Source organism: Nomascus leucogenys, unplaced genomic scaffold, assembly GCF_006542625.1.
Source record: "Nomascus leucogenys isolate Asia unplaced genomic scaffold, Asia_NLE_v1 001405F_38312_qpd_obj, whole genome shotgun sequence".
In the NCBI taxonomy this organism is placed as follows: domain Eukaryota; kingdom Metazoa; phylum Chordata; class Mammalia; order Primates; family Hylobatidae; genus Nomascus; species Nomascus leucogenys.
The window spans coordinates 25,616-38,413 of NW_022096862.1; positions in this window are offsets into that span (position 1 = coordinate 25,616).

Genomic DNA, 12,798 nt, shown 5'->3' on the forward strand with positions numbered 1-12,798 from the left:
AAAGAGAAGAAATGGAGACAGACAGGTTGAAGACCCCAGAGAAAGTTCCATCTGGACATCTTACCTGTTGGCTGTGGGATAAAATGTCCCCAGGCAGTTTGCTGGAGAGGAAACCTTACAATAAAGCTGATGGGATGAAATGTTCTAGAAGCAGAAACGTGTGATTTGGTCTGTGATTCTCTTACATTTCTCCTAGCAGCTTCAAGGGATATAGTTTAGAGGTAAGAAATAGAGAGATACGAGACAGTGGATTTTCTATGCAGCCAACTTATCGTGTCTTTGAAGACCTCTCAGAAATATGACTAATGCGTCAAAAAAGATCTTCACATGTTTCTGTAGCGAGAGGCGTGGCTCAGTAGTAGTGTGTCCTTGGCTTGCATAAGGTTCAAAAGCTACACGTTCATCTGTTTTTCACAATTCTCACCATTCTATACTTTTCTCCTTTTAAAAGCATGTTTTGTGTGGTCACACTAAAATAAACATACTTTCCATTTCCACTCCCTAGGTCTCTGTATCACCCAAGGTGGATGTGCCAGCACGAGACCAGTGAAAGGAAAGGAATAGCGAAAATGAATTGTCTCACTCAGGATTTCTTTAGTTGGAAGCTATAAACCCACCACCATATTAATGTGCCCAATAATCCTCTGTTCGTTTTTGCCATATTGTTGAAGAGCAAGACAGAAAAACAAGAGCCCAGAGAAAAGGAGAAGCCTAGAAAATTTTCTTTTGAATTCCCTTGGTTTTCTGAGCAGTGACCATGTAGGGAAGCACGGTCTTGCTTTGATCTATTCTTCACCTTTGCCTTTTCTTTCCCCGACTTTTGCTAACCCATTCATTGTCCTTAAAATTGGGTCCTATTTTGAGACACAAATTGGAGAGAATCTGTATTTTGGGGGTGAAGGGGTGAGTGAATGACAGGTGATACTGAAGACAACAGAATTGGAAGATATACTGACCCTATAAATGACAGTTTTTATATTTTGAAGAATAGCTAAAAGAATAGGTTCAGAGCAGCCGAAATAGCTCAGTTGGGAGAGTGTTAGACTGAAGATCTAAAGTCCTTGGTTTCAGTAGGTCTTTTTTTCAGTTTTGTCTAATAGAACCTTTATTTTTATTTATTTATTTTTTTTTATGGAGTTTCACTCTTGTTGCCCAGGCTGGAGTGCAATGGAACGAACTCAGCTCACCCCAACATCCACCTCCTGGGTTCAAGCGATTTACCTGCCTCAGTCTCCCGAGTAGCTGGGATTACAGGCATGTGCCACCATGCCTGGCTAATTTTGTATTTTTAGTAGAGACGGAGTTTTTCATGTTGGTCAGACTAGTCTCGAACTCCCGACCTCAGGTGATCCGCCTCCCTTGGGCTTCCAAAGTGCTGGGATTACAGACATAAGCCACAGCGCCCAGCTAATGCAACCCTTATACAACACTTGCATGCCAATCCCAGAAGGGTGTACAGAACTCCAATTTTTTGCTGTTGAAAATCCGATAAAGGTAATACACACACACACACACACACACACACACACAACATATGCATCACTCTCTCCTTTGGTTGCATATTCCACTGAAATCTTCCATGAAGTGCTGACATTAAATAAATTATTAAAAGTCTTAAACTAGGAAGTTATTTTATTTTATTTTATTGAGATTGAGATTGAGTTTTGCTCCGATGCCCCGGCTGGAGTGCAGTGGTGTGATCTCGGCTCACTGCAACCTCTGCCTCCGGGGTTCAAAGATTCTCCTGCCTCAGCCTCCCCAGTAGCTGGGATTACAGGTGCCTTCCATTTCAAGTCATATACAGTAGTCTAAATAATTTGTATCCCCCATTAGTACCAAGTATCTTCTACTCACAGCAGTTGCAGATGCTCCATAATACCAGAAAAAGAAAGTTACCTCCTGAAAATTATTACAAAAAGGGCTTTTCAGGAACGGTGTGTAGCTCGGTGGTAGCTCGCATGTTTTGCATGTATGAGGCCCCAGGTTCGATCCCCCATACCTCCAAAGGGTGGTTTTGCTCTGGCAGTGCTCAAACCTAATTTTCAAGCAACATAGACTTCTGCCTCCACACCTTTTTCTATCCTATTTCTGCACATATAGACAGTAAAGACGTAACCCAATGGGTTGCCTCCATTTATAACCCATCTCTGTGCTGTGAGCTTCAACATCACGGAAGGCGATTGCGACAGCAAAAGGAAGGTGAAAAAGAAATGAGGAAGAATGAAGAATGGGATCCCAACAGGGTCTCTTGAACCCAAACAAAAGTGTGCACATCCACGGCAGTTCACATTCACTCCATTTTGTACTATGATTAAAGAGAAGGAAAGACAAAGAAGAAGGGGGAAAAGTGCCCCGCGGGCTTTCGATTTATTTATTATTTATTTATTTTTGGAGACGGAGTCTCCCTCTGTAGCCCAGGCTGGAGTGCAGTGGTGGGATCTCGGCTCACTACATCCTCTGCCTCCCGGGTTCAAGTGATTCTCCTGCCTCAGCAGCTGGGATTACAGGCGCATGCCATCAGGCCTGAATAATTTTTGTATTTTTAGCAGAGACGGGGTTTCACCATGTTGGCCACGCTGGTCTCGAACTTCAGAGCTCAGATGATCCACCTGCCACAGTTTCCCAAAATGCTGGGATTACAGGCGTGAGCCACTGCTCCTGGCATCATCTTTGTTTTCCTTTTTTTTTTTTTTTACATTAGTTTTGTTTTCTGGGCCAAAGAACAGAGGGAAAATATCTGTCCGCTGATTTATCCTCCAGTCTCTCCCTGTCAGCCTGATCAGAGAGCAGAGCCACAAGTGTGATCCAATACCGAGACAAGGACTGCTGTGGCTCTCTAGCCTCTTGAGATGGAAGTGAAAGGACGCTGGATGACCGAAAAAGACTGTTGGGGAATTAGAGGCCTTCAACATGCGAGGAGCAGAAACCAATACGGATCAACAATTCCCTACTGATATTCCATAAAATTGATTCATTTTCCTGTATTTCCTCAGCCATTCCATTTACCTTGTTAAAATAAAACATTGCCTGGAAACCTCTCCTAGCAGCCAATGGCCAGGCGCGGTGGCTCACGCCTGTAATCCCAGCACTTTGGGAGGCCGAGGCGGGCGGATCACGAGGTCAGGAGATAGAGACCATCCTGGCTAACACGGTGAAACGCCGTCTTTACTAATCATACAAAAAATTAGCCAGGCATGTTGGCGGGCTCCTGTAGTCCCAGCTACTCGGACGGCTGAGTCAGGAGAATGGCGTGAACCAGGAGGCGGAGCTGGCAGTGAGCCGAGATCGTGCCACTGCACTCCCACCTGGGCGACAGAGCAAGACTCTGTCTCAACAACAGCAACAAAAAACAAAACAAAACAAAAAACAGCCAACAGAGGACTCGTGAAAAAGTAGGAAAAGTTTTTCTGTCACAATGGAAAACAGAAGCAAAGTAAAAGGTGAGTGGATCACAGGTATGTTGAGCACTTCCTCAGGTAAAAACAAAACAAACTTTTTTTTTGTTCTTTCTCTTTCAATTCCATCACAACTACATTGCATGACGAGGAAACTGCCAGGAAATCTTATCCACTGATGATAATTTTTAGGTGTTTCCAATGCTGCATGTTCAAAATTGTTGTCCTTGTGTATATGTTTGCTGTTGAATCAAAAGTGTCTTTGAGAGGCAACAGAGAACGATGTTTGTCATCAGTCCACCAGTCTAACACTCTATCAGCCTAGGCTGTCCTTACTTCTTGATTCTTTTGTTCAGTGGAAATATCCATAACAACCATACAGGAGGGATATTGTCTAGTGAAACCTGTTTAGCTTAAGACTGGCTGTGTGCCCCAGGGGCCAATCATATGTTTGTTATAAGATACATTTTTTTTTTTTTAAGGAAGGCAATGCAGACATTTTCTTTTCATTTCATACTTTTTTTTTTCCCTTCTATCCATGGGTTCTCTCCAGGCACTTTAAGCAAATAGTGGCATGTTAGTCACAGTGGACACTGCATAGGAGAGTAAGGGGTGAGGGATTAGGGTTCTACAAGCAGAAGGCCAAATTCCAGGCCCAACCTCAGATCTATTGAATCAGAATTGCTGAGGGTGGGGCCCAGCCGCCTGTGCTTGAATAAGCCCTCAAGTGACTCTGATGCTAAGTTTGGGAAGCACTGTTCTAGAGGATTAAGAAGGGGGTCCAGGACCAGGCACCGCTGAGGAGGAAGAGTTGTTCCGGGGTTCCCTGCCTATTCTCAAGCAAAAACTCAAACCACCTAGGAATGTCAATGAGGTTTGTATTTGCCTTACATCAGGGATGGGGGTGGATTTATTATCTCTTTGACACCGTCAATATGTTAGGTGATTTTGGTGGTCACACACAAGAGACTCTGATTTTCCTGTAGAAGAACTCACCAGAGTTCTAGTGAGCCAAGAGACTCTTTCAAGACAGTTTTCTTTATTTCTTTCCTTTCTTATCATTCTACCCTCCCTTCTCTTTCTCTTTCTCTTTCTCTTTCTTTTTTCTTTCCTTTCTTCCTTTCTGTCTTTCTTTTTCTTTTCTCTTTCTCTCTCTCTCCTTTCTTTCTTTTTCCTCATTTCTTTTTTCTTTTCCTTTCTTTATCTCTTTCTTTCTCTCTTTCTCTCTCTCCCTTTCTTTCCTTTTCTCTCATTTCTTTTTGTTCTTTTCTTTTTTTTTTTTTTTTTGAGGCAGTGTCTCACTCTATCACCCAGGCTGGAGTGCAGTGACATGATCTCGGCTAACTGCAACCTCTGCCTCCTGGGTTCAAGTGATTCTCCTGACTCAGCCTCCTGAGTAGCTGGGATTATAGGTGCACATCACCATGCCCAGCTAATTTTTAGTATATGTGGGTTTCACCATGTTGACCAGGCTGGTCTTGAATTCCTGACCTCAGGTGATCTGCCCCCCTTGGCCTCCCAAAGTGCTGGCATTACAGGCATGAGCCACTGCACCTGGCCACCGATTCTGTCATTTCTTTGTCACATAAAAAGTAAAAACATGACCCAATTCATTGCCTTTTAGTGCTCTCTTATTTCTATTTCTATTTGGTCAGCCTCTGTACCAACCAAAGCAACTGACACAGCAGGAGATGAAACGAGGAAACATGAACCAGCTTTTACAAGATCTCTGGATCATGTTTCACTGTCAACTGTAAAACTGTTTGTCTAGCCCTAGTTCGGAAAGATTATCTTCCACGTTTTTTCCTGAAAGTTTTATAGTTCTACATTTTACATTCATATCTGTGATCCATTTTAAGTTCACTTTTGTGAAGGCATGAGACTTATTTTTCTTTCATGGAATTACTATTTATGCAACTTTGTCAAAAACCTGTTGAGAATATTTGTGTGGGTTTATTTTTCCATTCTATTAATCCACATGCCCATCTCCTTGCCAATACTATACAGTCTTAATTACTGTAGTAATAATACAATAGTACAAGAATACAACCATGTACTACGATAGTCTTGAAATCAGACTGCTTGTTCCTCCTAGATTTTAAATAATTATTCTAATTCCTTTGACTTTGTGGGAGAAACCTGGTGGGAGGTAATTGGATCATGGGGGTGGCTTCCCCCATACTGTTCTGGTGATAGTGAGTGAGTTCTCATGAGGTCTGACGGTTTTATAAGTATTTGGCAAGTTCCTCTTTTGTTCATAGTTCTTTCTCCTGCTGTCATGTAAAGAATGTCCTTGCTTCCCATTTCCCTTCTGCCGTGATTGTAAGTTTCCTGCAGCCTCCTCAGCTGTGTGAAACTGTCACTCAATTAAACCTATTTCCTGGCCGGGCGCGGTGGCTCACGCTTGTAATCCCAGCACTTTGGGAGGCCCAGGCGGGCGGATCACGAGGTCAGGAGATCGAGACCACGGTGAAACCCCGTCTCTACTAAAAATACAAAAAATTAGCCGGGCGTGGTGGTGGGCGCCTGTAGTCCCAGCTACTTGGAGAGGCTGAGGCAGGAGAATGGCGTGAACCCGGAGGCAGAGCTTGCAGTGAGCCAGATTGCGCCACTGCACTCCAGCCTGGGTGACAGAGCAAGACTCTGTCTCAAAAAAAAAAAAAAATAAAATAAAATAAAAATAAACCTATTTCCTTTATAAATTACCCAGTCTCGCCCAACACAGTGGTTCACGCCAGTAATCCCAGCACTTTGGGAGGCTGAGGCTGGCGGATCATGAGTTCAGGAGTTCCAGACAAGCCTGACCAATATGGTGAAACGCCGTCTCTACTAAAAATACAAAAATTAGCCAGGTGTGGTGGCCTGCACCTGTAGTCCCATCTACTCAGGAGACTGATGAAGAAGAGTCGCTTGAACCCAGGAGGCAGAGGTTGAAAGCACACCACTGCACTCCAGCCTGGGCGACACAGCAAGACTCCATCTAAAAAAAAAAACAAAATTACCCAGTCTCGGATAGTGTTGTCATAGCAGTGTGAAAACGGACTAATACACATTCTGTCTTTTTTCATGACGTACAGTGTTAGCTGTTCTCTATTCCTATTTTCTGAGACTTTTTCTCATGAGTAGCTATTGAAATTTGACAAATGCTTTTTCTACTTTGATATGATCGTGTGATTTTTTTAGCCTGTAATGTGATGGATTATTGCAAGAAGTCAGGGACCCCAAACAGAGGCACCAGCTGAAGCTGCAGCGAGGAACATAAATTGTGAAGATTTCAGGGATATTTATTAGTTCCCAAAATTAATACTTTTGTAATTTTTTATGCCTGTCTTTACTGCAGTCTCTGAACATAAATTGTGAAGATTTCATTGACATTTATCACTTCCTGAATCAATACTCATAATTTCCTATGCCTGTCTTTACTTTAATCTCTTAATCTCATCATCTTCATAAACTAAGGATGTATGTCACCTCCAGACCCTGTGATGATTGTGTTAACTGTACAAATTGTTTGTAAAATATGTGTGTTTGAACAATATGAAATCTGATTGTAAAACATGGGTGTTTGAGCAATATGAAATCAGGGCACCCTGAAAAAGAACAGAATGACAGCAATTTTCTGGGAAAAAGGAAAGATAACCATAAGGTCTGACTGCCTGCAGGGTTGGGCAGAATGGAGCCATATTTTTCTTCTTGCAGGGAGTCTATAGACAGACGTGTGAGTACAAGAAATATCACTGAATTCTTTTCCCAGCAAGGAATATTAGTAATTGATAATGCTGGGGAAGGAATGCATTCCCAGGGGTAGGCCTATAGATGACCGCTCTGGGAGTGTCTGTCTTATGTGGTTGTGAGAAGGGATGAAATACACCCTGGTCTCCTTCAGTGCCCTCAGGCTTACTAGGATTGGGAAATTCTAGCCTGGTAAATTCTAGTCAGACTTGTTGTCTGCTCTCAAACCCTGTTTCCTATTAAGATGTTTATCAAGACAATGCATGCCCAGTGGGACATGGACCCTCATCAGTAATTCTAATTTCACCCTTGCCTTGTGACCCTGCTCTGCCCTTTTGCCTTGTGATCTTTTATTGCCCTTTGAAGCATGTGATCCCTGTGATCCACTCCCTATTTTTACACCCCTCCCCTTTTGAAATCCCTAATAAAAACTTGCTTGTTTTGTGGCTCAGGTGGACATCACAGAACCTGCCGATATGTGATGTCACCCCCGGAGACCCAGCAGTAAAATTTCTCTCTTTGTACTCTTTCTCTTTATTTCTCAGACAGGCCGACACTTAGGGAAAATAGAAAATAACCTACATTGAAATTTGGGGGCTGGTTCCCCTGGTAGTGGATCACAGTGATTGTTTCTAAATTTACCTAGTCTTACATCTCTGGAACAAACCCCACTTGGTCATGGTGTGTAATGCTTCTTATATATTGCTGAATTCCATTTGATAATATTTTGGTAAGTATTTATGCAATACTCATTGCTTTGTACCATATTTACCTGGTTTTGGCATCAGATGCTATTACCTTCATAAATAAATGGAAAGTTTTCTGTACTCTTCTGTTTTTTTCAGAATAGATTGTGTAGATCTTGTTTTGATTCTTTAGGCACTTCTTTTCTTTTTTGAGATGGAGTCTCACTCTGTCGCCCAGGCTGGAGTGCAGTGGCATGATCTCGGCTCACTGTAAGCTCTGCCTCCTGGGTTCACGCCATTCTCCCTGCCCCCAGTCTCCCGAGTAGCTGGGACTACAGGTGCCTGCCACTATGCCCCACTAATTTTTTGTATTTTTAGTAGAGACGGGTTTTCACCACGTTAGCCAGGATGGTCTCGATCTCCTGACCTTGTGATCCACCCGCCTTGGCCTCCCAAAGTGCTGGGATTACAGGCATGAGCCACTGTGCCCAGCCAGATTCCTGATTTTTTTTTAAATTTATGTTACAAATGAATTCCCTTAATAGTTACGGGGTTATAAAAAATGTATTGCATATTGAGTTAGTTTTCTTAATTTTGTGTTTTTCAAGGAATTAATGTATCTCATCTAAATTTTCAAATTTGTGTGTAAAGAGTTATTCATAATGAGGCAGAAATTTAAAAATAAATATGCATTCATTCACTCCAAGAAAAGTAACAGGCAAGCAAAGGTTAAAAAGAAAGAAACAAGTTTTCCTCTGCTTAGCAGCTCATTTCAAGGACAGTTATAACACTGTCTGAAAAGCCAAGGCCAAAGGAATGAGTTCCAGACACACGCAACCTCTGTCCTGCCCCCCAAGAGCAAGGTTGAAGGGAAAAAAAAGAGAGAAAGACAAATTTCTTTACTGTTACTCCTTTCCCTGGCTTCTTAAGCATAACTATGTTTTACAAAATGTCTGTATTTAGCCACTTTTTGTTTTTCTTTTGATGCAGATGCAAGGCCACAAGTTACACACTGTATGAATAACTGCCTTTGTTTTGCTTATAAAAACTCCCTCTCTGTCTTTGTTCAATGTTCAGCTTTTTTTGTTTGTTTTGTTTTTGAGACAGAGTCTCCCTCTGTCGGCCAGGCTGGGGTGCAGTGGCATGATCTCGGCTCACTGCCACCTCTGCCTCCTGGGCTTAAGCAATTCTACCTCAGCCTCCCAGTAGCTGGAATTACAGGTGTGTGCCACCATGCCCAGCTAACTTTTGTATTTTTAGTAGTGATGGGGGTTTCACCATATTGGCCAGGCTGGTCTCCAACTCCTGACCTCAGGTAATCTGCCCTCCTTGGCCTCCCAAATGCTAGGATTACAGGCGTGAGCCACTAGGGCCCAGCCAGTGCTCAGCTTTTTTGGATGTGAAATCCACTGAGCGGGTTTCGTACCTTAAAATAAAGATCCTACTGTTCTCCCATATCAAGCCCTCCATTCCTCAGTTTTACCATAAAACAATAGTATTCTCTTATCCTAATATTATTTTTAATATTAGGATATAATATATCATACTACATATGATTATATAAAATATACATTAATAATATTATGTTAATATTTTATAATAAATAACATAATTATAAATATCTACTTATTACAATTTATATTATATATTATTTATTTATATTATTAGGATATATATATCCTTATAGATTATTAGGATATATATATATATATATATTCCTAATAATCTTGAGGATGCTTTTGTTTCCTCATTTTTTAACCCTAGCTTGCTCTTCCCTTTCCCTGACAGCTGGTGCTTGGCTCCTCTCCACCTTCTCTCCCGTTTATTTCTAAATGAACTTTTCACAAAAGTGCAGGGCACTCCTAGTATCATTTATGTACAAATTTTAAGCACTATGTTAAGAATTCAGATGTAGCTGCTACTTTATTTCCACATCACTTTCCGTTTTTTTTTTTCCTTCTCCACATGTTCGACTTTAAAACATTTCTGCAGCATAGGCTGAGTCTGGGCCCAACTGGGGAGAGATGTGAGGCCAGATAAACCAAGAGTAGAGAAATGTTGTTTCCTGCCTGGAAGCCTCCGACCTTACAAGGGGGAGAAAAAGGTCTGTGGACAGAGTTTCGCTCTTGTTGCCCAGGCTGGAGTGAAATGGTGCTGTCTCTGCCCATTCAACCTCTACCTCCTGGTTCAAGTGATTCTCCTGCCTCAGCCTCCTGAGCAGCTGGAATTACAGGCACCTGCCACCACGCCCAGGTAATTGTTTTTTTAAATGCTGTTATTATAGGCGTGAGCCACCCACACCCAGCTAAGTTTTTCAAAGGAAATCATCCCAAAAACATATCCTTTTGATGTCAGCAGTATCTATAGTGATATCCCCTTTTTTATTCCTCATATTGGTAACTTGTGTCATCTCTCTTCCTAAAATTTCTCAGTTTTACTAGAGTCTTCTTTTATTTATCTTCTAAAGGAACTAGCTTTTTGTTTGTTTTTTCTTTTTTGTGTGTGTTCAGTTTCATTGAAGTTTGCTCTTATTTTTTATTGTTATCTTTTGTCTATTTGCTTTGGTTTTATTTTGCTTTTTTTCCCACCTGGCTCTTCCAGTAAGAGCTTGAGACTTCTTTTTTTTTTCTAAATGTATGCAGTTAGTGGTATACATTTCTCTCTCAGTGTTTTTTTTTTTTAGGTTATCTTGAAAATTTTGATATATTGTGCTTTCATTTTTATTCAGGTTAATTTATTTTTTGATATCTACTAAGGCTTTCTCTTTGTCCTGTGTACTATTTAGTAGTGTGTTGTTCATTTTCCAAGTTTTGGATATTTTTCTGTTGTCTTTCTATGATTGACTTTTAGTTTGATTTCACTGTGGTCAGGGATCATACCATATGAATTAATTCTTTTAAGTTTGAGGTTTGTTTTATGGCCCAGGATATGTTCTATCTTGACCTGTGTTCTGTGTGTTCTGCTTTTCTTGTGTGGACTCTTCTTTAAATGTTGACTGAATTCTGTTAGCTGAAGATGATTTTGAGTTCTTCAATATCTTTGCTGATTTTCTGTTAGTTCTTCTACCAATTATTATGAGAGAAGTGTTGAAGTCTCTAATGTAATTGTGGATTTGTCTATTTTTTAATATTTTTTTCTTTACATATTTTGCAACTCTGTTTGGTTTATACATATTTAGGATTGTTATGTCTTCTTGGTGGATTTTTAAATTTTTTTCTTTGTTCTAAAGTTTATTTTAGGCCAGACGTGGTAGCTCACACCTGTAATCCCAGCACTGTGGGATGCTGAGGCAGGTAGATCACCTGGGGTCAGGAGTTCGAGACCAGCCTGGCCAACATGGCGAAACCGTGTCTCTACTAAAAATACAAAAATTAGCCAGTCGTGGTGGCACATGCCTGTAATTCCAGCTACTTGGGAGGCTGAGGCAAGAGAATCACTGGAACCCTGGATGCAGAGGTTGCAGTGAGCAGAGATCATGCCATTGTACTCTAGCCTGAGTGACAAGAGTGAAACTCTATCTAAAAAAATAAATAAATAGATAAATAAATAAAGTTCATATTATATTAATATACTCACTTTTGCTTTCTTTTAATTAGCATTTGAATGTTATACATTTTTATACTCTTAATTTCAACCTGTCTATATAATTATATTTGAAATAAGTTTCTTGTAGACAGCCTTTAGTTGGGTTATATTTTCTAACCTACTCTGTTAATCTCTGTCTTTTAATTGGTACCTTTAGACCATTTATATTGAATGTAATTATTGATATGTTAGGGCTTAAATCTAGCAGTTTGTTTTCTATTTGTACCCTGTTACTATCATTTTGTGGGGATATGTGTGTATATATGTATATATGTATGCATGTATGTATGTATTAAAGCCTTCTTTATGGACTACTTGTATATTCTTAGAATTTCATTTCATTGTCATTTATCTGTAGTGTTTTTTTGGTGTATGGGTTTTTTTTTTCTCCTGCCTCAGCCTCCCAAGTAGCTGGGATTACAGTCATGTGCCACCATGCCCAGCTAATCTTTGTAGTTTTGGTAGAGACAGGGCTTCGCCATGTTGGCCAGGCTGGTCTCGAATTCTTGACTTCAGGTTATCCCCCTTGGCCTCCCAAAGTGTTGTCATTACAGGCATGAGCCACCGTGCCCAGCCTATCTGTAGTGTTTTTAAATGATCTCTTTATATAACTCTTTTAGTGATTTTTCTAAGTATTACATGATATTTATTTATCACTGTGTACTGGTGTCATTATTTTATCAGTTAAAGCGATGTGTGTCATCTTTACCTCCCTTTTTGTCACTTTTCCTCTCCCACTTGTAATATGATTGTCTTAAATTATTTCTTCTACATACATTTAGAACCACACTGGACCATGTTATACATTATTTATTTATTTTTTTTGAGACAGTGTCTCACTCTGTTGCCCAGGCCTGAGTGTAGTGGCACGATCTCGGCTCACTGCAACCTCCATCTCCCAGGTTTAAGTGATTCTTCTGCCTCAGCCTCCTGAGTAGCTGAGACTACAGGCATGTGCCACCACACCTGGCTAACTTTTTGTATTTTTAGTAGAGACGGGGTTTCACCATGTTAGCCAGGCTGGTCTTGATCTCCTCACCTTGTGATCTGCCTGTCTTGGCCTCCCAAAGTGGTAAGATTACAGGCATGAGCCACCACACCTGGTCATGTTACACATTTTGCTTCAACTGTTAAATATAATTTAGAAGGCTCAAGAGAAAAAGGAAAATTTATTGTTTCTATCCATTTTTTTCTTGCTTACCATGTTCTTTCTTCTTTCCTGATGTCAATGATTTATTCTTTTATCATTTCTTTTCTGTCTAGAGAAATTTAGCTATTTTTTAAAGGATAATTCTGCTAGCAGCTAATTATCTTAGTTTTCTTTGCTCTGAAAATGTCTTGATTTCTTCTTTAGTTCTAAAGGATATTTTCTCTGGATATAGAATTCAGAATAACATTCC